Raw genomic sequence first — 24,385 nt, forward strand, 5'->3', positions numbered from 1 at the left:
AATACAGAAATATTTTATAGATGAAGAACAATTTTTCGACCATCTGCTAGAAGTAAGTATATATTATCTGAGCTTAGAAGAGTGCTGATCACAATATTATAAGGTATGGTTGTATTGAATTTAAATAAAATTATTAAGTGGGGTGAGTATTCAAAAAAGTTTCTTTATCGATTGTTTCATAAAAAATAATTATATTGTATATAAAAAAATCCTTTAAATAGCTTTTAAATAAATACTATAGACTATATGTATTATAAAACATTTTTAAATATACCAGCTCTTAAATATTTATAAGCATAAAATATTTTTGCACCATAAGGTCAAATACAATCGTAACATTTAGTTTCAGCAGGTCTCAGATTTTTCTTTAAAAAAACTAAATATTACATTCATACCAAAATAAGAAAAAAATACTCCATCAATTAAAAAAATTGAGGAGTAAAATACTACATATGTACGAGTATTATATTTGTTGCGCTGATCACTGCCTGCTTAGTTAAATAATAAAGGGAGCAGAATACATCCTTGTCATACACCAATTCGAAATAATAATTTTAAGGTCACTATACTCTGTTCAGAAATTATGCTCAGTAGGTAGTTTTTAGCTAATAAGCCGACTTTTAACTTTATATATTTTTGATCTAATAATGCATTATTTCTGAAACTTTTTAACCACTGTAAACTATAAATATTTGTACTGATGAAAATTTTTAAAATGCTGCATATTTTTAGAATAGTAGTAGTTTTTTTTATAAACATATCAAGTACATCTGCTTTTATCATTTGGTATATATTTATTTGTATTTAGATTTTATATTTCATGTACATATTTAATAAGTATTGCTCTGATAATAAAACATTTTACTTAATAATACAAATACATAAAAGGTTTTTGAAGAAACTATTTTTACTATACGCAAACTTTGATCTGAAACTTTTTTCAAAATAAAATATATCAATCAAATACATTCTGAGAACTAATATCTTTCACCATATTTACATACATGTATATATAAATTATATTAATAACTCAAATTTTATATAAATTGTTTAGAATATAAATAGTTGTGATGACAATCATATACATAGATTGTACATACGTGTCTTGACTTATAAGGGTGTTTCACACTTTCTTGTTTATGAATATTGACGAAAATTATATAACTCCACTGAGATTTCTGAATCGAGTATAAAAAAATATGTGCGTTATTTTGAACTATTTAAATAGTGAATAAAACTTTATGGTGCAAACATATCTGATGCTATAAAAATATCTATGAATCCAAGAAATTCATTACTTTATTATAAAAACATAAAATATTTGGTATCCGGAAAGATCACCGGCTGCAATTCACTGATGGAAAATTCTATGACAAAAATTCATAAAATTGATTATATATTAAAAACAATGAAACATTAGTTACTGTATTTAATTTCTTAGTTTTTTATTTTATCAGTTACATACATTTTTTTAAATATTTTCGTAACTATTGATCCAATTTCAATGAAATTTAAAATGGAGCGATAAATGGGGGTTTCTTTTTCAGCCAGTTCATCGCCGGCCTAATAATTTTCATTATTAACTATTTTCATCTTTTTTTGTTTGAGCAAATTTTATTTATCGAGCTGTTTGGAAAAATCAAAGCTTATATTTAATTGTTCTAAGCCGTCGCTTTCATTTCCGGACGTGCATAATTTAAAACGAAACATTCTATGCTCAATTTTCTACTTTGTAAATCGTATCGATTTGTATGAACGGTGTATAAATAATACACGTAAACAAAGGAAATATATTTAATTATAATTAATAAAAATAAAAATAGAGTTGGCACAATAATATTCTATTGTTGTCGACCAATGAAAAATAAGCATTCAAATATAAAACAAAATGGCCGACAGTAACGTGATAACAGTTTTAAATAATTATTATTAATAAACAAAATTTTGCTACGCGACAATAATTTTCATTAATTCGTCATGTGCGTTGTTCCATTTGAATGAATATAAATATTCGGATTGCAAATTAACTAGGTATGTTATAACTATGAAAATGAAATATATACATAATGTGTGTAAGGATTATAAGATTACATTAATTAAACTAGATGAACAATCTTCGTAATGAAATCTTCAAATTTCGAACTCCCGTCGACGGGCTCCGAAGCCGAAAAGTGAGTTTTTCCTTTTATAATACATAAACATTTTTATTGCTTCCGTTTTAATGCACATATATGTTAGATTTGACTGAACCCGGTATGTTTTAAACGTGAGCATGTAATATATACTTGGTACGTATAAAGATTGAGGTTAATGTCGATCAAAACATATAAATGCTAATAAAACGTATTTTTATATCTATTGATATTTGTGGATACTGTATTTCACGACGATCGCGTGACAATGATTGTGATGCAGTCGGTTACTTAGCTGAATAAGTTTGATTACAGCAAAATAAATTAAAACCATTATTGCAGCAAAGCAAAATCAATATTAATTTTTATGCTGAAAACATTTTGGTATTTTTTGCTTTATTAATATTTAGTTGAGTTGCATATTTTACGGAGAAATATCTTTGTAACGAATACTGAAATAACAAAATTCTCAGTATAACGAATCTTCAATTTGTCCCTGGAAAACTTTTATACATAATGTTTTCATTATAACGAAGACTGATCGCAGTATAACGAAATTTTTTGAAGCTGCTTTTTAAAAAAAAATATAATATAGTTTATAGTTTATAGTATTTTAAACTATTCGAATATCGAAAAGTTACCGATCAAATACTCAATTATAAAGAATAAAAAAATATAGTTTAAATAATAAATACATACATATTTTCCTGTTAACAATTATTAGTTTCAAAGCAATTAATACTATATACAAGACAAAAACCATATCTTTTGTATTCAGTTTCGCATTCATATGTATGATATATTATTAAAAATGACAATTAGATGATACTATCGCTAAATAAAAATAACCAGGAAAAAACTTCTTAAGTTAATACCTGTTTTATTGAGCGACAATCTTGTTTATTTATTGTCATGGGAAAGGCAAAGTGAATTGGGAATGGAAGCCGTTTGAAGTGAAATAGGAAATTTCTTAGAATTGATGGGATTCTAGAGTTGTACAAATTCGCTCCTTTAAATGTCAGGATCGTTTCCTCAATTTCATATAACGTGTTCAATGACTTTACATTTACAAACATCCGCTTTTCGTTTAATTATTCAACAGCATAATACAGCTAGGGTTAGTTTGTGCTTTGAATGTATTTACTCATCTGGATAATTGGTAGCTTATTCTTGGTCAATTGAATAAAATGAACGTGCAACAACTGGCTTCATATCTATGTAAAATTAAAAAAATAATTGCATCGATTTTTATATTGATTAAAAGATGCAGCTTAAAAAATTATTAAAACACAAAATTTTAAATACATATATTATTAACTATCTATAAATTATTTTCTAAAAAAGTTTTGTGGAGCAAATCATATTTTTTTTTATAAATTATTTCTGAATTCCATTGCTTTAAAATATGACTATATAAATTGTGTAATATTTATATATGTACATATGGTACAGTGAATGTGTATTACAGGTGAAGTTATATTTTCACTAGGGTAAATTAAATTTTACAAAAACAGATTGTGATAATATACCAAAAAATACTGTATCAGTAAAACTGTAATTTGATACGCGTATTTTTACGTGATCAGATTCACATAATTATGACGTCATATGGTTTGCTAAAATATAACAATCTTTAAAATGAGTCAAACATACCATAACCTAAAGAAAAAAACCTAATGAAAGCTCAAAAAATAATTGCCAAAATTATGGACGTTTCGCAACTGACAAAATTAGTTTCATAAGGTATAAAGAATAATGCAAAAAAAAAAATATTAGAAAATTCTAATTTTTTACTTTAATTGATAAAAGTCCTTGTTCTTTTGCAAATGCTTTAATTCGAAACTAGAATATTTTTTGTCTAAAAAATATTTTCTTAAACTTTTTGGCTTAATAAATTAGGTGAATTTCATTAAAATTATTATATAGAAATCAATAAAAAGTGCATAGCTGATCTTTTGTTGAGAGATCTTTTTCAACGCGACGATTGTGTGTGGTCCCGACAGAACATTCTGTAAAAATATGTTTTTAATATTAAAATAACGGAGGATAATTGTTATAGTTCAATCTAGGATAAGACCGGATGTGCCTTGAACTATGATAATATTTAACTACTTCGAATGAGTTTTATTGTTGATATTTAACCGGAAATAAAAATAGCAAAATTTTAACCCATATCGCAATATACGTAATACGAATCCACGTGATAGGACATTGGCATATGGCGTCTGTGGGTGACCCTACTGTATTCGTACATACGCAATCTATCCACAAAACGGTAATGCGATCACACAGCAACACTTCCTATTTAGAATGGCCTATTATGGTAGTTACATATATTAATTTGCCGTCGTCATCATTCACGCCATTGTCGCTCGCAGCTGCGATAATTTTTGATAATTTAACCGCTAACTGTCGAGTTGGCAGCGCTGGTATTATTTTATTTTCATTATTCGGTTTAGTTATTCTCCTCGCGTGATGAACGTAATATAAACATATAGTACCCATCTCGGAGATGCCCAGAAGCCTAATGTTGATTTAAGACGAGAAACGCGGTACAGTACAAGCGATTCGCGTGTTTGTACGTAGCGACTAGGAAAAGGGTTATTTGATGGAAAACGGAGTCGTTAAAGCGGCAGTTATCTTTTGACCGTTACGTAAAAGCAGAGACAAAAAGTAAATAACAATTTTGCTTCTTAGCTTTTAGGGTTTTAGTTAAAAATAATACTTATTTAATACAATAAATATTAATATCAGATTGACAGAACATGTATATAAAAAAACTACACGTGTTAGACAAAAAAAATGACCGATTATAAATCAGATCATTGCATGTATTATACATATATAGCAACATATTTTTTACTAGTACTTAGTATCTTAAAAATAAAATTTTAATTATCATAATTATTTTTAAATGGGACTGGAATCAAATATGTAACAATTTTATAAAATATAATTCAGTGTAATTTCTTAATTAGATTTTATTAATGAAAATTCAATGTTTCCCAATTTTAAATAAATTTAAGCTGCGTATTGCTTAATTTTTTACTGATATTTTTAACTGCGGTATACTTTTACATGTTGATAAATAGCTCGCGTTCCTAATGCACGCTGGCCGTATCGATTCAATAATTTGGACAACCAAACATCCATTGGCCTCATTTCTGGTGATCGATAACTATAATAAAAAATAAATACTATGTATACTATACACATACAACTATTTCAATTGCGTATCACATAATTGGTGTTAATGACGGTGGATGTCCGCAATTGATAAACGTTATACGTCCGATGTTATGTTTCATACGCTTATATTACCATATTACCATAATTGTGTAAATGTTGCTCCACATTTTCCTTCCGTAACAGATTCGTTATAACTTATAACATAATACAATGTCGCGGTCGAATAACGTTATGTGGGTATTGATTTGTGAATAATTTAAAGTTTTATTTTGATTGAAGCTCAGAAGTAAAGATAAAGTTGCTTTCATATCGTAACCCTAAAAAAGTCTTGATAATATATTAGACGATACATGGCTTAATATTAATGCTAGAGTGAGAATTGTGAATATTGCGATTTATAGTATAATATTTGGATTCACATTTAATAATTGGGCGTCGGAATTCTAGGCAATTAAAATGACAAATGTAGAGCCTTTACTACTCACGCTTGGACTGTCAATTCTGGCAGACAGTTTAAAAACGAAGTTTGGCTGTTTGGATGTTTCATAAAAAAATTCAATAATATGAATTTTTACTGTCCGCGTGACACATGTCGGCCGCTACATTTACATTAAAAATATTTCATACAACTTAGATCATGCAAAACTATTCGATCTGCTAACGAGTTTAAATTTATTTTTTAAGTAAAAAATGTTCACCATTTTTTTAATAATAAACAATAATGAATATAATAAATTCTAAATAGCGATGTATATTTAAAAGATTTATAATTATATTATTAGGTTATCTCTACACGTAAATTATGTTAATGAAAATTTTCCAATATGCTCGGCATTGTTATCAGAAAAGCGTTTCATTTTTAAGATCCGTATTTTTTATGCCACTGAAATTTGCAGTATTTTTAAATCGAAATCTATAATTAAAATTATTAAATTTTTTTAGATAAGGTTCTTGTGAGTATATTTAATTATTTTCCATCAAACTTCTTAATTTTGTATACTATGTATTTTGTTTGACCATCGTTATGTATTGGGGGTAAAATCTTAGGTTATAATTTATTTAAAATAAATTATTAAATAATAAATAAATACACCTGAGACTACATGCTATTTTAAAGATATGAGATGTCCATAACTTACTTATCAGAATGATGGGAGTAAAGCATTAATATTAAGACAACAAATATATTTTCACTAAAATTAATTCTACTAGACCTTGAGAAACTTAAAAACAATATTGATATCAATATAAACCCGCATTGTTATATTCTACGAATCATTCATTATACCTAAGATTAGCCTACCGCGCAAATCCTTACAAGTGCTCGGATAATGTACATATAACGCAAAGCTATAGTATAAAGATAATATATTCCCAAAGGAACGGAACAATAATATATTCATGTAGTTGCCCCGTGGCTCGAAACCTTTTATTCCTCCACCTGGGTATACTAAATCTATCCAGCTTATCATCGCCGTATTCTATTATTATCATCGCGAGTGCGATAAATGTTTTATTCACGATTTTCGATTTGTTAACAACGCATTACTTCTGCGGTTGTGGGATGTTGCGGAAATGTTTCGAAAACGTTGTACAGCTTCGACATTCCTCGGCGTCACCATGGAAAGTATCCATCTATCTATGTAGGTACTGACCTAGTGATCTAGAGTGTATCTGTGTATATTCAGGTTTGTTGTGACAGTGCGTTTAATTACGTTCCGATACACCTGTGACGTTTAATCTTTGTTTATTATTGTCTCGGGTTGGTTTGGGTACTAATGTAATTGCTTGTTTTGGGTTTGATTAATTGCTATCAGTAACATATGTTTAGCTTAATTTTGTAAGGACGTTTCACATACAACTATTTAAATATTTAATACACGAATATTTCATCTATGATAGGTATATAGAAGCGTGCAAAAAACACATTACCTTTAAAATTGTAAAAATAATAGACATATTTATTGGAAAAAATTTTGAATTGCAAATATTTTTTTTGTGAGCCAATTGCATCGCTTCTTAGGCACACATATGAAACGTGCTTACGCCTTAAAATATATCTTTATGCGGATGGCCACTCCGGCCTACGGTAACTAAAAGATCGCAGGGTAGAATTTATTAGCTTGCTATCTCACGTCTTTTCCTAACAAAGAGTAGTATTATGGGTAATTATTGTTTGGAACAGGTGTGGTCCGTGCAATATTTGATGCAATTATTTGGTCAAAAGATATTTCTCCGCTTGTTATGTGAATTTACTGAGTGTGTCCCGAATTGTTTTTGTTTGTTTAAATGGTCGTTAAAGTGATAAATTATCTAAATTATAACAAAATATGTAGATGGGTAAAACTCCCATAATTTACTAAAAATAAAATAAAAACTATAATATACATAGAAAGTAAAATTAATGATAAAAAAGTAAAGTTCTTCTGAAAACGTATATTTCTTAAGATTCGCTCTTTGACTTTTGCATTTTTTCTAATTATTAATAAAACATAATCTATCGGTTCAAAAAGATTTTTTCAGGGCCAGTATTATTTTATTACTATTTTTTTACATTCTAAAATATTTAAAATACAGTTTCTTATCTTTACTGCGGTGATAAAATTAATAAGAAACATTACTGATGATAGGGAACAAAGAAATCCATAAAGTTGCCGTCCACATATGAACCCACGTGATTTTCCATTAAATATATTAAAAAGTTTCAGGAGAGTTTTAAAATTTACTGTTTAAATTCAAGATTCAAGAGTTGAAAAATATTAGTGCCGATCATGACCGCGCGCTTTTCTTAGCCTTGAAAAAAATTTATTGTAACCTGTTTTATTATTTTATAATTATAAATATATATCACTGGCTTTGATCTGTTTCTAGTATCTCATTACATTATTATTTTAAAGTGTATGTTCTACAATAAATGTGTATTTTTCAGTGAAGTTATATTTTCACTAGTATATATATAATTTCATTAACTTTCGGTAACTGCTTAAGAACATTCCCTGATTCAGTTGACACTTTTATTGATTACTTTGTATTTGTACATATGTTATAATTAATGTGTATAACAAGTAAAATTTTATGCTGTTCTAAAATATATATATAAAATTCAATTTAAAAGTTGTGAAATGTCCATATGTTGTTTAGACGCCAACCGAATCTAAGCGAACGAGAAAAATTGTTTTTATACTGGTTAAATATAACTTTTCTGAAAAGTATACATTTACATATATAATATATTTATTATTGCTTTGAATATTACGCATATAACTAGTCGTAATAAATACATTAAATGTGCGTTATTTTAAATGTAGTGTATATTAATAATAATTAGATAAAATGTGATATTGTATGTTTCGTTAGTATTACTGTATTAAGCTTTAAATAAAAAATAAAATACCACACTAAAAAACTGACTTAAATTTATATCATGTTAACGTGAATTAATGGCAGAAGCAATTTAACTAAATTTATTCTAGCAAAATATTGATAACATTGGTGAAAAACTAAAAATATATATTTTATAATATCACTCGTTATATGAGACTGAAATCCAGCAGTTAAAACGTTATATTATATCAACGAACTCACTAGATTTGCTCAACCAAATTAACGATATAATATTAAATGCGCTATCAATTAAAACCACAAATCGACTACTATTTGATTTTAAATCAAATTGTAAAACAGCGAACGATTCGTTTTGCGCTAACGAATTGCAAATTTAGTATTCATAATGCGTGTTTCGGTGGGCTTATAATGTTTGAAATATATGGTTGGATTGTGAAGAATTATTATTAAAAAAATTGATGTGGGCTTACATTTCAAATTAAGCTTAACCTGACTTTTAAAAGCTACATGCAACAACATAATCAACGCGTCGTTAACGTTTGGAGTTAAAAGTAAATATATGTACGTTAACTTTTTAATTATTTCTTACTGTTCGTGACCTAGAACCACCACGTATTTTGCGCTGTTGGCACTGATAGAGCTTGGCTTAATTTAGTTCTCTTCATATATTTTCTTTGACTTTTTTGATCCGCTGATTTTTCTTTAATTTTGCTTTAATAAATATAAATTTTCTTAGCCATTAAGAAAATGTTTAAACCAACGATTAAACGAAGCTCATTTTATTCGAGGTATTTATTTTTGTATCCAAATCTTTAATTCGAGTTTATAAGTAGGTGTATTTAAACACAAGTACAGATTATTCCTAGAAACGTAGTGTTTATTTTTAATTTCGAAACAGCTATAAATATGTTGTTCTTGTAGCCTTGTCTTTGTCGGGTAGTCTCCAATCGTATTTTCTGAAGATAGGGTTGAAATCGTGGATTACGGACTACGTAGATAGACGAGAGTTGACATAAAATGTTAAGCGACTGCTTCGTCGGTTTTGGTCGATACTCGGCATGGCTTTACTTGGCGTTTTGTAAAGCTATGTTTTCACAAATATAAAAATAATTTAACAAGTTACGTTCACAATTGTCAGTTAAAGACCATTACACGTCACTTTTTTACACATTTCATGCCTGTTACATAAAAGTTTAGAGCAGCAGAATATTTCACTAGTATCTCAAGTTAAGATACATACGTAAACGTGTATACATATATATGTATTATACATATATTTTTTTACTGGTAATACATATTTGCCGTAATTATCTAACAATAAAAACCTTGATTAAAAAATATAAAAAATTAGACCTTAATCCCATTTTAAAATCATAAATATTTTTAAAAAATATTTCTACAATTTATAAATAATATTTTAGTTTAGTCTACAAAATATGACAATTTTAATATTAATTAGAACCATATAATTTTTAGGATTTTATTTTAATTTTCATAATATATCTTAAATATAAAGTAGAACAAAAAATCAGAAATACTTTTTTAATAATAATATATCACAATCTATATACTATGTCATAGATAATACAATAAAAGTTATAGCTAACTTGAAAATATTTTTGTCATGCCAATAATTTTAGATCACTAATTCATTATTTACATATAATGGTGTGTATTATTTATTTATATAATATATAACATATAAAAAACATGTATCTGCCTGTCCGTCACAAAAATTCCTCCTAAATGGTGAAGAGTAGCGACGTGACATTTGTACATGTCATTTTAGGTCAACTGTGCTATTTTCAACTTTGAACTTTGATTTATTAAAACCGATTGATGCTTCTGCAATACGTATCAACGAAACTCTGAAGAAACAGTAACCGAATACGTGCTACTGCATTGGAGTATTAAATATATTTCAGAAGCAACTAAAATTGAAATAAATGTAAAAATTTAATGAAATATATTAAATACAACAATTTACAATATACATAAACTATACGAAACACAATAATATTTTATCTAGAAAAAATATTATTGAAATTAAAATAATTTTTAATTCAAACTTTGTACTCTTAAAATGTGTAAAATATCATAGAATCCAAAAAAAGTCCGACATAGCTTATCAATGGATTGCCAGTTTGTAATCTTTTGGTTATGTAAATAAACTTTCGCTGGTTTTCATTGTTACATCCACAATTCGACGAGAGTCGAACGAATAATTAATAGTTATGGTGAAAAAGTTACTTGCTAACAATATACGATTGATGAATTTCCCATGTCGACCCGATTCGCCTGGGGCTATGTTTTTTCGTGGTATTGCTACTCTGCAACCTTTGAACCTTTCAATATTGAATAAAAAAACATGTTTGAAAACTATATGAATTTAAATAACATACAACTAATTTTATATTAAAAAAATAAACTAATTAAAACCAAGTTTATTTTTTGCAGGTATACGTTTCTCTTCTCTTCTATACGATTTTTCCTCTCAGTGCTTCGACTCTCGCGTCAGAGTCATCTTCTTCAACATGTCTGTATAGAGTCGATTGATTTTAGCCTGTTCCATTTTTTTATAATATTTACTGGAATATTTGATTCTTTGTACGCTTTTCTAACTGGCTTCGATACAGTCCGTGGTGAGATGCGTCATTTTTATCGTTTTTAATAAACTGAAAATGGCCCCTTAGGGTCCCGCTACACGGTCCATACGCAGGTAATAACTCATTAGCCGTAAAGTGATAAAAAATGTACATCGCATCCGCAAATCCCTAGCCGTTTCTCGTCGTAAACAAATTTAATTTCCGCAACGGCAGTATCTCTACTCTCTCCCTTCAGGCTAATAGCCCGTTCGCTTTTAGACCTCCTCACTTCATGAAAATGCCATTTTTCATAGCTCTTGCTCACCTACAGCCCGTCCTACAATTGCGGGGGCAAGTTTGTTGCAAAGTTGGGCGATGTTTATTTGTAAAATATTCCGTAGGCACCTTTTCGGCCCGAATTTATAGCCCGCTTCACACGTGCGCCTAAAGTGTACGCGTTGTTGCGGTCGGATATAAACAAAAAGGAGTTGGTAAGAATAAAAAATATGTCTAGAAAGCACTTTCTCCTCGAAAATACTAGAAATCCAGATACATATGAATTATTGTCGATTTGTTAGAGATTTTGATGCTACAAAATCAAAATCAAAAAAGTTTTCAAAATAAGTTTTCAGTATAAACCTTTATATCTTAATATTTACTGCATATATTTTTTTATAATATCTTATGTGTACATATTTAATTTTCCTTACATTATCATTTAGTAAATGTTAATTTTTTTTACTTAAATTTTAATTCTAGAAACTAAAACAAACATATCTGTCCTATCAAGGCTTTTAAAAATGTATGGAATTAAACAAGGTCTTCATATTATTTAGAAGAATATCCTAATTATGTGCTAATATTGTTTAAATTCACTTAAAAAGAATACATTTTTTCCCAAATACGTGTTAAAAACTATAAATCTCATAATCTATTTTTGTATTTTTGCCCTACTGTTTTCAGACATTTTTTTACAAAATTTATTATGTGCTTCAGATTTTTATATATTTTTCTTTAAATGTAGATGTAATTTTTATGAGACTTACATTAAGGATTTATTTTATCAGGTTATTTCTTATTCATTAAGTAATAAAAAATGGAAGCATATAATTTCATAAATTATTACAGGTTAATACACAAAAAAAATTGTTATGGAAAACGAAAAAGTGCATCAACTGTTTTTAACTTTTAATCGATACGAAGTTTCATTTCAATTAATCCTGCTGCTAAAACCCCATCTCTGTATGCTAAAAAATATTTTAGAAAGACTACAAATTTAACGTTACTTGTATTGAGTTTAAAGCGATAAAAAATATTACATACCACTGATAAAGTAGAGAGCTGCACATGTTCAATGACTTTTTCTGGACATGTTAAAATAATATCAATGCTTTATAAAATAGTACACATTTTTCGCAGCGCAAAAAATCCATGCAGTAAGAGTAAATAATTAAATGTGTTAAAAAATAACGTTTGAATATTTATTTAAAATAATTCATATGTTTTACGATTTATTTTTATTTTTATTTTTTTTTCAAATACTCATTGATATATTTATTTGTTAGTTTATCAAACCTTTAGATATTACTGGCTTGCTTGAATAGCATTCTTATTAAATTAACGGATTAGTGAGATTATTTTGTACTTTTTTATGTCTTGTTATGTGGAAATTTCAATATTTTTTGTGAGTGATATTATCTTCTATTAAATAGAAGCGGATTAGTGAATTTTATTAATATCTGATCAGTGAAATTAAATTAGTGCTTTTTTTTACAATGTGAGAATTTCTGGCGTGATGCAAATACAACATGAGAGAAAAAATCGCACATTGGTGAGTCAACATTCTATTCTAAGTTCTTAGTGTTAAAATATTATTTGTGGATTGTAAAGATAACACTAATATCACGTAAACGTATTTTTTTTAAATATTTTTAATCAATAATTTAACTGTTTATCTAATATTTGTTTACAAATATACATACCTACATTGAAATATGTTTTCTTATGGATATAAAATTCTTTATTTTTTATTTGCTTGCCATCCGAGTATATTATTACCATGCGTAAAATTGTTAATTTCAATAATTTTTAAGTAAAGATAAATGATTTAAAAATCCAAAAATTATTTAATCCATAATTTAATTTCTATTTTGAACGAAGTTATTAAAAATCAATGCATTGATAAAATATTATATTAACATGTCATGAAAAATCATATTATTTACATTCTATCAATAGATACACACATATGTAAAAATGTTAAATTCGCGCATATTTGCGATGAAGTATTTGGCGTACAGACAACACGTAAACCTCCCGCCAATAAAGTGTTAATATCATAGCGGTCTTTCGAATGTCTATTTTTGTGAAATTCCAGTCGCCTGTGCGGCAAACAAACATTTACTCGAGACTAGCTTAGTAATTCTCTGAAGTATAAAAATGGGTAGTTAGTTGTCTTTCGTTTTCTTCTCGTTTTTTACTTTGATTTGTAAGAACCACATTTGTTAAACTGTTGCAAATCATTTTAGATAGTGTTTCATGAACAAATAATGTGTATTAATTTTCTGGCTGTATATTGTATCGCACATTTTACTAATCTATGCAGCTAAGTTTTCTTTTATATTTAAAAAATGTTATATTAGAATTTTCATAAGATAAATCAATAAATAATACTAGAATCGTACGATTTTAAAATAAACAGAGAGTATTTACAAGCACTATAAATTAAGCCAAATATAATTTGTTCAAAATTCATAATTTAATTGCAAAAGTCATAACCTGATCTTAAATATTTATGAATTCCTCGAATTTTATTGTATATTATGAAAATATAAATGTTTAATCTCGACCTAATTATGTATAATAATAATATTGTTGTATTGTATTAATCAGACAGTATAATAATAAATATATATATAATTATTATTTATTTATTTTTATTTTATTAATTTATTTAGCTTAATAGCTAATCTTTACATCTAACAAATTTAGTAAACATATATAAAAATATATAAAAAATACATAACAGAAAGAAAAAATAAAAATATACAATAATAAAGACTTAATATTATAATTTATTTCTATATATACGAAGGTGTTTTTTATTCCATTTATGAAACCCGTTATATTTTTGCTGTTTCGGATTTCTCTTAGAAGACTTATATAAATCAAAACCTCCGTACATAATTCCCCTAGATGTACTCGTTTTCTTATACTTAATTATCTTTAAATTTTCTTTATTTCTAGTATTATATTTATGTACATCTTTATTTCTTATTAAATACTTATTAAAATATTCTGGTAACATATTATTTTCTAACTTATATATAAATACTAAAACATTCATACTCAATATTTCTTGAACATTCAACCATTCTAATCTATCAATCATACTTTTACAATTAGTTAATCTATTTTTATTTAAGATTACTCTCATTGCCCTATTTTGTAATTTTTGCAACATTTGTTTATCTAATTTATTTAACATATTTAATAGTGTTGCACAATAATTAAAATAGGGCAATATTATACTATTGTAAATTATTTTTTTTTGTATTTATACTTAATATATTTCTTAATCTAGATAATAAACCAATTTTTTTACTAATTTTTTTTAATATGTAATTAAAATGTTCTTTAAAAAATAAAAATAAAATATTTAAATATGTGTACATACATATGTACACATATCTCTAAACAACTAAATAATGAATTAGCTTAACCAAGCATTTATTTATAAAAAGCTTAATGTGTTAAACACAGATCTAATAATTTATATTATCTTAGTAACAAATAATATTATAGAGCGATATTTCAGTCTGATTTTCCATGAATTTTCAATTAAATTAATTTAAAACATTTTATTACAAGGGAGCATCCTAAAATAAGTTCGATTTTATTTAATTTACATAAAAATCTAGTTATCCATATTATAATATAGTCTGATATTTTATATACTTGATCTTAAAAATACAGCAATAACTTGCTTGATCCGTTTATTTAATAAATTTTCCACCATCGCAGATTAATCTCAGATGCACCTTGGGTGGCAGCATCTAACCAGCCGTGGATCACACATCCCGCCACCCTCTTCGCATTCAATTTAGCTGAGACGCCGAGAGGGAGCATATATTTTAAGCGTTTTTTAGCGCTTGTTTAAAGAACGCTCGGGACACCATAAATTGTGTCTCAGTACCCCTGCGAGTTGCTACCACTTTGCAACTCGCAGGCTTTACGGCGTCTTCGATAATAGCGAAAGCACGCCGGCGATCGTAAAATGTTCACGTGTTATGCGATAAAGCATACTCTTAGGGAATAGCACGCATGCCGTATTGCAAATGAGAAGAGCACAGCATCCCACCACTGTGCAGATTAATAGCCACCCCGAAGAAACTTTGTAATTGTGTCGTTGCTCCCTTCGCCTATTCTGGTGAGTTAGATCAAAACGTTGATGGATTAGTCAATTAAGACTTTGGGGATGCTTAAAATAGTTGTCTTCATAGTCTACTCGTTGTAAATATAAATCTTCATCTACATATTGCTTAAGAAGATCCCGGGAGAGTTTCCGTTGCTCGAAAATTGAAACAGCTGCTTAACTGTGTAGATTTTCACTCGAGTTTCCAATATACTTAAAACAAAAAAAGTTCCCTTTTCTAAATCTACGAATTCTTTTATTTTGCCCTCAATATATTGATTGTATATGAAGTGTACAAAATATTTTTATTCCTATATTATCAGCATAAGGTTTATAGTAAATAAAAAAGTCTTATTGTTCATAAGGTTAATCCATTATATCCAACGATAGCACTACAGTTCAAACACTTGTATAACCTTATATTATAACGGAATATAATAAAATAAAAAATGTAGCAATATTGCACAATAAATTGCATCTATAGTTCCAAATCCTTTATGTATTTTTCCAGTAGTGTTATTGTGAATTGTGGATCTTCTGTATTTATTCTTCCAATGTAATGATCTTTAAAATAGATAACATTAAAGAAATTGTAAATAATTTAAATAATGAATTAAGTATATTAGAAATATGGTTAAAGAATAATGTACTTAAATTAAATGAGATTAAAACTAAATGTATGTTTATTAATTATAAAAATGTGTTAGATAATAGTACCAAAATAGTAATAAATAACTCTAGTATAGAAATAGTGGATAATATAAAATATTTAGGAGTAATTGTTGATACAAAATTAAATTTTAAAGAACATTGTAATTACATATTAAAAAAAATTAGTAGAAAAATAGGTTTATTATCTAGATTAAGAAATATATTAAGTATAAATACAAAAAAAAAAAATTTACAATAGTATAATATTGCCCCATTTTAATTATTGTGTAACACTATTAAATATGTTAAATAAATTAGATAAACAAATGTTGCAAAAATTACAAAATAGGGCAATGAGAGTAATCTTAAATAAAAATAGATTAACTAATTGTAAAAGTATGATTGATAGATTAGAATGGTTGAATGTTCAAGAAATATTGAGTATGAATGTTTTAGTATTTATATATAAGTTAGAAAATAATATGTTACCAAAATATTTTAATAAGTATTTAATAAGAAATAAAGATGTACATAAATATAATACTAGAAATAAAGAAAATTTAAAGATAATTAAGTATAAGAAAACGAGTACGGCTAGGGGAATTATGTACGGAGGTTTTGATTTATATAATAGTCTTCCAAGAGAAATCCGAAACAGCAAAAATATAACGGGTTTCATAAATTGAATAAAAAAACACCTTCGTTCATATAGAAATAAATTATAATATTAAGACTTTATTATTGTATATTTTTATTTTTTCTTTCTGTTATGTATTTTTTATATATTTTTATATATGTTTGCTAAATTTGTTAGATGTAAAGATTAGCTATTAAGCTAAGTAAATTAATAAAATAAAAATAAAATAAAATAATAATAACTGTGACTCGAATACAATCACACTTCTTTCTGGATGGGAATTTTCTTTGACTCGCAAGTCTGGATGCATTAAAAAACATGTAGTCAGAAGACTCGGTTTAATTATTTCCCAGTAAAAAATTGCTATTCAAATCAAAGTACATCAAAAGGAATTTCATAAAGATAGAGTTAGTGATACAAGTCCAAAAGTTGTTTAGTGTAGTAGTCCATATAAAAAAAAAATCAGATGTAAATCTCCAATGACAAAATTTATATTAAGGAACTGGCTTGCGGAAATTGTAGTCTGTTTAGATGCTAATATTATATATTAATTAAGCTCATCACACATGTACAATTTTTTTTATTAAATGCTATAATTCATCATTTAGAAAAAGATTTTGGTTAAGAATAGTAAAAAAATTATACTGCTTATTACCATTAACTTAATACAAAATTTTATAAATATGATACTGTGATAAATTTTAAATGGCAAATTTCTTAGCTTGTTAGTGTCTTAAACGAGTTTATTATCTAATTAATGTATACATAAATGTATCTAATTGCAATGTTTACTTTCTCACAACATATCATATTATATTTATTTATATACAAAGTTATGGGCTTGTTGGGTATTATATTATATTCGTTAATGAAGTAAAGGGTCCCTCGATAATAACGATCCCTTATTGTTCCACCAATGTTCGAATTACACGCGGATAAAGTTTGGGCCCATGCCACTGACGCAAAAAAAGAAGATATCAATGAACATTTTCGGCACGATGAAGGGTCGAAAAATTTTCCCTTATGCGAAAAGTTTGCTCATTGATCGCAGTATTAGCAATAGACTCTCAACCCCTCCATGCCGGATTCCACGTAGGAGCTTCAAAAAGTTCTGTAAACACCTTAAGCTCTGGCGAATTTTTGGCGAACTTTCTGAAATTTGACCACTAGTCCTTTCCGAAACGATCCGAAGTTTTTTTTTGTTTCGGGAAACTTTAAAAAAAATCCAAATTTCGTCCAATCTCTAAAGCTCGGCGCCGAGCTCGGGTCATTATTTTTTATTTATTAATTAAACTCATTTTTGCATGGTCGAGCTCTAAGCCACTAAATTATTATTTGATGCTTTTAAACTGAACCCTCGCTCGAAGTTTGTTTCGCAGAAATTTTCGCATAATTTAATCTGCGCTCGTGGAGAGTGCGGATATTGGATTTAAGCCACACGACCTGTGTTAAATTGTGACACAGTATTATGTGTGTTTTCACAGTCCGGTTAATTTATATGTAATGTTTGCTTTGTTGTAAATTTTCATCAAAGAAGTATAACAAGATAAATCTGACCTACTAACAGTTTGCACACAGACATGAAAATAAACACGATAAAAAACATCAAAAGATGTATTCAAACGTGATGTTAACAATATACTTGTAATATCAACACTTACATAACAAACCATAACGTATTTAGTAAAAAAATTTAGGTGGCTAAATTAAGTTAAATGTCTGTATTTTTAATAGGCTTATAAAAAAACTGCATATAAAAATTAACATATATACATTTAAAAATATATACTAGTGGTTTTCCAAAGGTAAATATACAAAAATTTGTACAACTATAACTGCAGAAATTACGAAACCTTACACTGTCAGTGTACGTTTAAAATTACTGTCAAATCCTAATCTCGCTAAAAAAAGAGCTGATTTTGTAATCTGTTTATTCTGTATGAAACTTGTTTTTATTTAAAGTAAATATTTAATGAACAGTCTAATTTGTGTCTTAAATAAAATGCAGTTTATATAAAAGCAAATAGTTCAATGCTATTCGATTTTATTGATAAGCTCATTTAAAATATTATTATAAAAATCGTATTCATTGGCGTTTATCCATTGATGAAGGCTAAAATTATTTTATAATTAAAGCAATTACCGTGTTTAAGTGCCAAAAATAAGAGCAGACAAGAAGCTTTTGTGTCGTTGGATTTAAAAAAAATGTTTTCAAGCTAATTTAAAGCATAAGCGCATAATAAATGTATTTAAATATAAACAGAATAATGTTTTGAAACTACTGCAGTGAGTCATACATAACACGAGACAAAATACACGGCACACGCGCATCTGAAGTCTCGCGAGTGGTGCCCGCGGACCTAGCAGTCATCGAGAAATACGTCCGCATTCATACGATCCCCTCCAACGTACGAAGATGTATATGACGCGGCACAAAACCAGGCTAGACACTTTATTTGAAGTTTGGACTACTACTTTGATACCAAGGATTACTTCACTTCAACGACCACGTTGTCTCCGTATTGAGCATCTCCTTCAGAACACACGCTTGAGAACAAATACCGACGACAAGAGCATACCGATGCAACCGATCTACTATTGAAGTGATTACGTATGACCTGCACGTTTCACTACATAAAAACAAATTTATGGCTTAAAAATATTTTCTCGTCTACAATTGTCTCTTGTATATAAATTATATAAAAATTGTATACAAAAAGCAATTTTAATATAAGAATAGCAATATATTTTATTTTCTGATCTGATTTTCGTATTTCGTCTTAAATATATTTTTGGTATCTCTTACAAAAAACTTTATTTTTAAATTTGAGAGCATTTAAAAAACAAGCCATACTGAATAAATGTTTTGCTGTTTATTATTATATAAATTTTTAATCCTTATAAAAATATTCTAAATAGTATACGAGGGGTCATAAAAATAGCAAGGAATTTTATTTATTTCAAAAAGTATTTATTTATTGTTAAATATTAATTCTGTCCACTTAAAAATAGTCCTCATTAAATACAATACATTTATATTTACTAGCGTTTTTTTTTAATCATTTGCGAAAAATTTATGAAATACAATATTTGCAATATATCACCATTAAATTAATTTTATTATAGGGACAATATAGATACACTCGCGCTTAGTTTAATTAAAGTTATTTCACTAAACAAACAAAATCAGCGCTTTGGTCTAAATATCCCCATTCAATCTCTGAAAGTGTTTTCTCATTTCACAGCAGTCTAGCGTTTCTGTTAATGTTCATGACTAGCACACGTTTTGTGCTTATATAATACACATGTATGTATATACTCGTATGTATATACATACATACATAAATATATCTTTGGAGCGTTCTTGAATATCACCCTGTGGAAAACGTTTCGCGGGGTTCGTCATTAATTCAATATTGTATATGTAAGTACATCATATGGGATGTATTTACCTATTGTATTTAATTGCAACGAAGACAAATAACTGTCTATGCAGTTTCAGAAAGGTTTATGTGTAAATGGATGCTTATAGAATTGTTAAATGCTGCTTTTGTGCTATTTAAATGTCTGTTTATGAATTGCGAAACAATAAAAGACTCATTGCGCAAAAGCTATTTATATCATACCAAACATTTTATTAGCTTTCAGAGACATGTAATTGTATAATAGGTATAATATACTATATAAATATCCCTTTTGATATTTGTTATACAATGTTTTGTATGATGGCATTGTAGCGTGTGAACGGCTTAGGCTGTCACGTACGTATAGTAAATATACTCCAGTTAATATAAGACTGTATCTTCTGATATAAAAATATATTGTTTTGCGCATGATTCCGTATACCGATTAAAGCAATACAAATCATGATATATTGATTGTAAAAATATAAGAGGCATCACCGTTTATAGCTTGTAATACATTCTTAAATTAATTAGATTATTAAGACTTTTTATTATTAGGAAGCACCACACATCCAGTAGAGTATGACATATATTTAAAGTCTCAATCGTTCTTATCGATTCAGTTATCATACATTAATTCATCTCGATCATACCTATAATTTCCTTAATTGCTGAATCCATCTTATAGTCCTTTACCCTTAACACAACCAGCTTGTGCTAAAAATATGTAAGTATTATTTCACAGCATATTGTTGAAAGTTTTTTTGGTGACTTTTTTTATTGAATTTTCGTTTACACGTAATATTTTTATTATTTGATTTTGTAGTATTAATTATGTAATACATTATTAATATTTTACTGACAGGAACGCCACTAGCTTAATTCTTAACACCACCAGCGAATTTCGTTTTAACTAGGGCATCCAAATACCCGGCCTAATTCATTACCCGGTTATACAGGTATTTTCCGGGACAGAACCGGGTACCCGGTTTGGTTCCGGGTAATTTTTGGAAGCCGTTAAGAGTCCAATTTTTATTATATTTGAATCTTTATTGAATATGACGTGATAAATTTAATTTTACTTTAATAATTAATATCATTATTAAAAAAAATAAGGTATTGAAATAAAATCAATATATTATGTAATTATAAATATTTTACTCAATCGAAATATTTTTACATTCCATCGGTAGGTACATATATACATATACTTACATACAACATACATGTGTAACAGTACAAAACCGAAATATTTATTTTAACACATATTTGGCAATAATAATACAAATTGCACATGAAAAATACTGAGGAAATAAATTTTATTAAAATTATAAAAGAAATTAGATAATTGTATTTATTATATGTATTATATGTAGGTAGAGAAACAAAGTTTTAGTGATGTTCTTTTTGTAAAAAGTTATTTTTTAAAAACACTAACGAATCTAATGTGTTATATTTTCACCCTACAACGCATTAAAATTTATTTTTATTTACAACTGCATCCTTTCAAAATAATCCTTATCTATGCATTCGCTTATCTCGAAATCTATAGGTTGCTAAGTGCTGTACCTTTTTTTGCCGTTCAAAGACGTTAGTCGTTTAAGAACGCCGATTCGGCTCTTCCATTTAATTTGAAATAATGGAAAAAATTATTTAAATGAAATTAACCGGATACCCGAAGAAATTTACCCGGTTTTCGGTTCCATGAAAAATATGGCGGGTAACCGGGTACCCGGTTTCAGTTATACCCGGTTCGAATGCCCTAGTTTTAACCCTTTAAACGCCAGTAGGTCACCTGTTATTTCTCTAAATGCGTCTGTATCTCTTTCTTTAAATACATATTAAATACTTGGTTTACTGGTAAATAAAGCTAGTACAATAATCTTTATTACTTATTAAAAATATTTATTAAATAATTCGTTAACTTGCTTTAAAAAAATAATTGTCAAATGACGCACCAGTCAGTTGCTGACGTTTAAGTGGTTGAAACATGAGCAAAACGTTTCGAAAGTACGTGTATTAGATCATTTATACAGTGAATAAATACAGTCGACCAGTAAAAATATATATCAATTTTAACGGGCCTGTTAATTAAAATGACATTTTTTTTAGTAGAAATATAATTTCACTGAAAAATGCATATTCACTGTAATTTAAAAACGTTTATTTGCTGTTTAAAATCAAAACCAACTTAAACGAATTAATTAAATCCATCTTGACCTGAAAAAAAGTGCAAAACATACCTATAATCTTTCAACCTTCATTGTGTTAATTCGTTTAGGTTACGTTTAGGCTAAAACATCAAATAAACGTTATGCAAATGGCAAATTAAGTTTTATGGGCATATTAGAGTAGAATATATTTTTACTAGCGCCTATCAGTCTAATTAATTTTTTTATAGTAGAATCTTTAGCATGTCTTTTTATAATAGTTTCCTAAAAGGTAGGGAAATATCCAAAATTAAGTTTAATAGCTTTCATATACTTAAAATTTTACTTAAGTTCATATAATGTATAAAATTCGATGGCTAGCATCTTTTCGTGATCTGCATTAGCTACGAAGCTTCTAATTTTTAACTGCGTACTCTGTGTATATTTAAGAATTATCTGTTAATTTTTGCTTTATTTATTTACGAGAATACAATTGGTGTTTAATAATCGAAATTCTATGGCTACTATAATTAGTAAATTCAATTTTAACTGTAATGATTTAGTTTTTGGTCACTGCTTTAATAATTGATAGAGTAAGTTACTAATATTTATATATTTTTACCTATAGATAGTGTTTTTATTTTAATTTGCTCGATTGGGGTTGTTAAATATTATATAGCATATTATTGATTACTTTAGTGTCAGATATGACGTGCTAGTTTTGACGTCTTATTTATGGACAAAACTTGACAATATCCTTAAAACTCTTCCATTCAGCATTATTATAGTCAAAGAAAATTTAGTGTAAAAAGCACAGGAAGGTGATCTGATGACTTAATTGTACATATACACAATTTAGATTTATCAAACTCATCCTAATTAATCTCCAAAGGATAGAATCACAGAAAGCTAAAATTATATATTTTTTTCTATTACAAAAATAATTTAATTTACGACTTTATACGTCATTTTTTTTTAAATAGTATAAAATAGTCTTAAAATTTATTTATTTATATAAAGTGTGAGATTTTCTTAACAATAATACATGTATACTTCAGCATAAATGACATATTGGTATTATTAAATAATTTTTAATATAATTAAACAGCCATCGATATTTAATATTACACCCCTCTTTGTCTTAAGATTTTTACTACTTGAGTTTTTGGATTACTTGTATAGCTTTCAATGAGTTGCATATATTTCTATTGATAATTATAAACTTTTAACTGTGATATTCACTATATTATTTATTATAATAATAATATTTGTGTATACAATGTTTATATTTTTAAAATATTATTACTATATGTAATATTATATTATTAAATGTATGAATTCGTATGTATCTATTATATATGTTCTATGCCTCTTAATCTTCGAGAGCATTTTTCTTGTGATTTTACGCGCTTATTTGAAGCTTCCGAGCGAAAGTATATAATCCGGTTATGAAAAAGTATATAACGGGATTAACATGGAATCTTGGGAGGCAAAACTGGTTCACGATAATTATAGTAGGGATAAGCTGAGCTTGGTTTGCACCGAGCTTTTTAGCGCTTTTCCTTCGTAATAGACATATATATGTATATATATTTATATTAAACACAATACAAACTGTTTCACCTTTATTAGCAAAGTGCTACAGCTGAAAATCGTCTGGAAAGTTTTATGCGACTTTAACTTGTCATTGTTACATATTGCTCAAGTTTACCATTGTACGGGTTCTGTTTCAAATTTGTCTTCGCACCTTTTCGTCGCTGTTTCAATTTTTAAAATGAAATGTTAGCACCTGTGTGTTTTATTGAATTTCAACATGCGATAGAAAAGTATTTATTAATAGTCAAAGAAATTAGTTACCCATTTGCTTTTGAGTTTAGT

The sequence above is a fragment of the Plectrocnemia conspersa genome, unplaced genomic scaffold (assembly GCF_051122295.1).
Source record: "Plectrocnemia conspersa isolate PC_06_02 unplaced genomic scaffold, ASM5112229v1 ptg000007l, whole genome shotgun sequence".
In the NCBI taxonomy this organism is placed as follows: Eukaryota; Metazoa; Arthropoda; class Insecta; order Trichoptera; family Polycentropodidae; genus Plectrocnemia; species Plectrocnemia conspersa.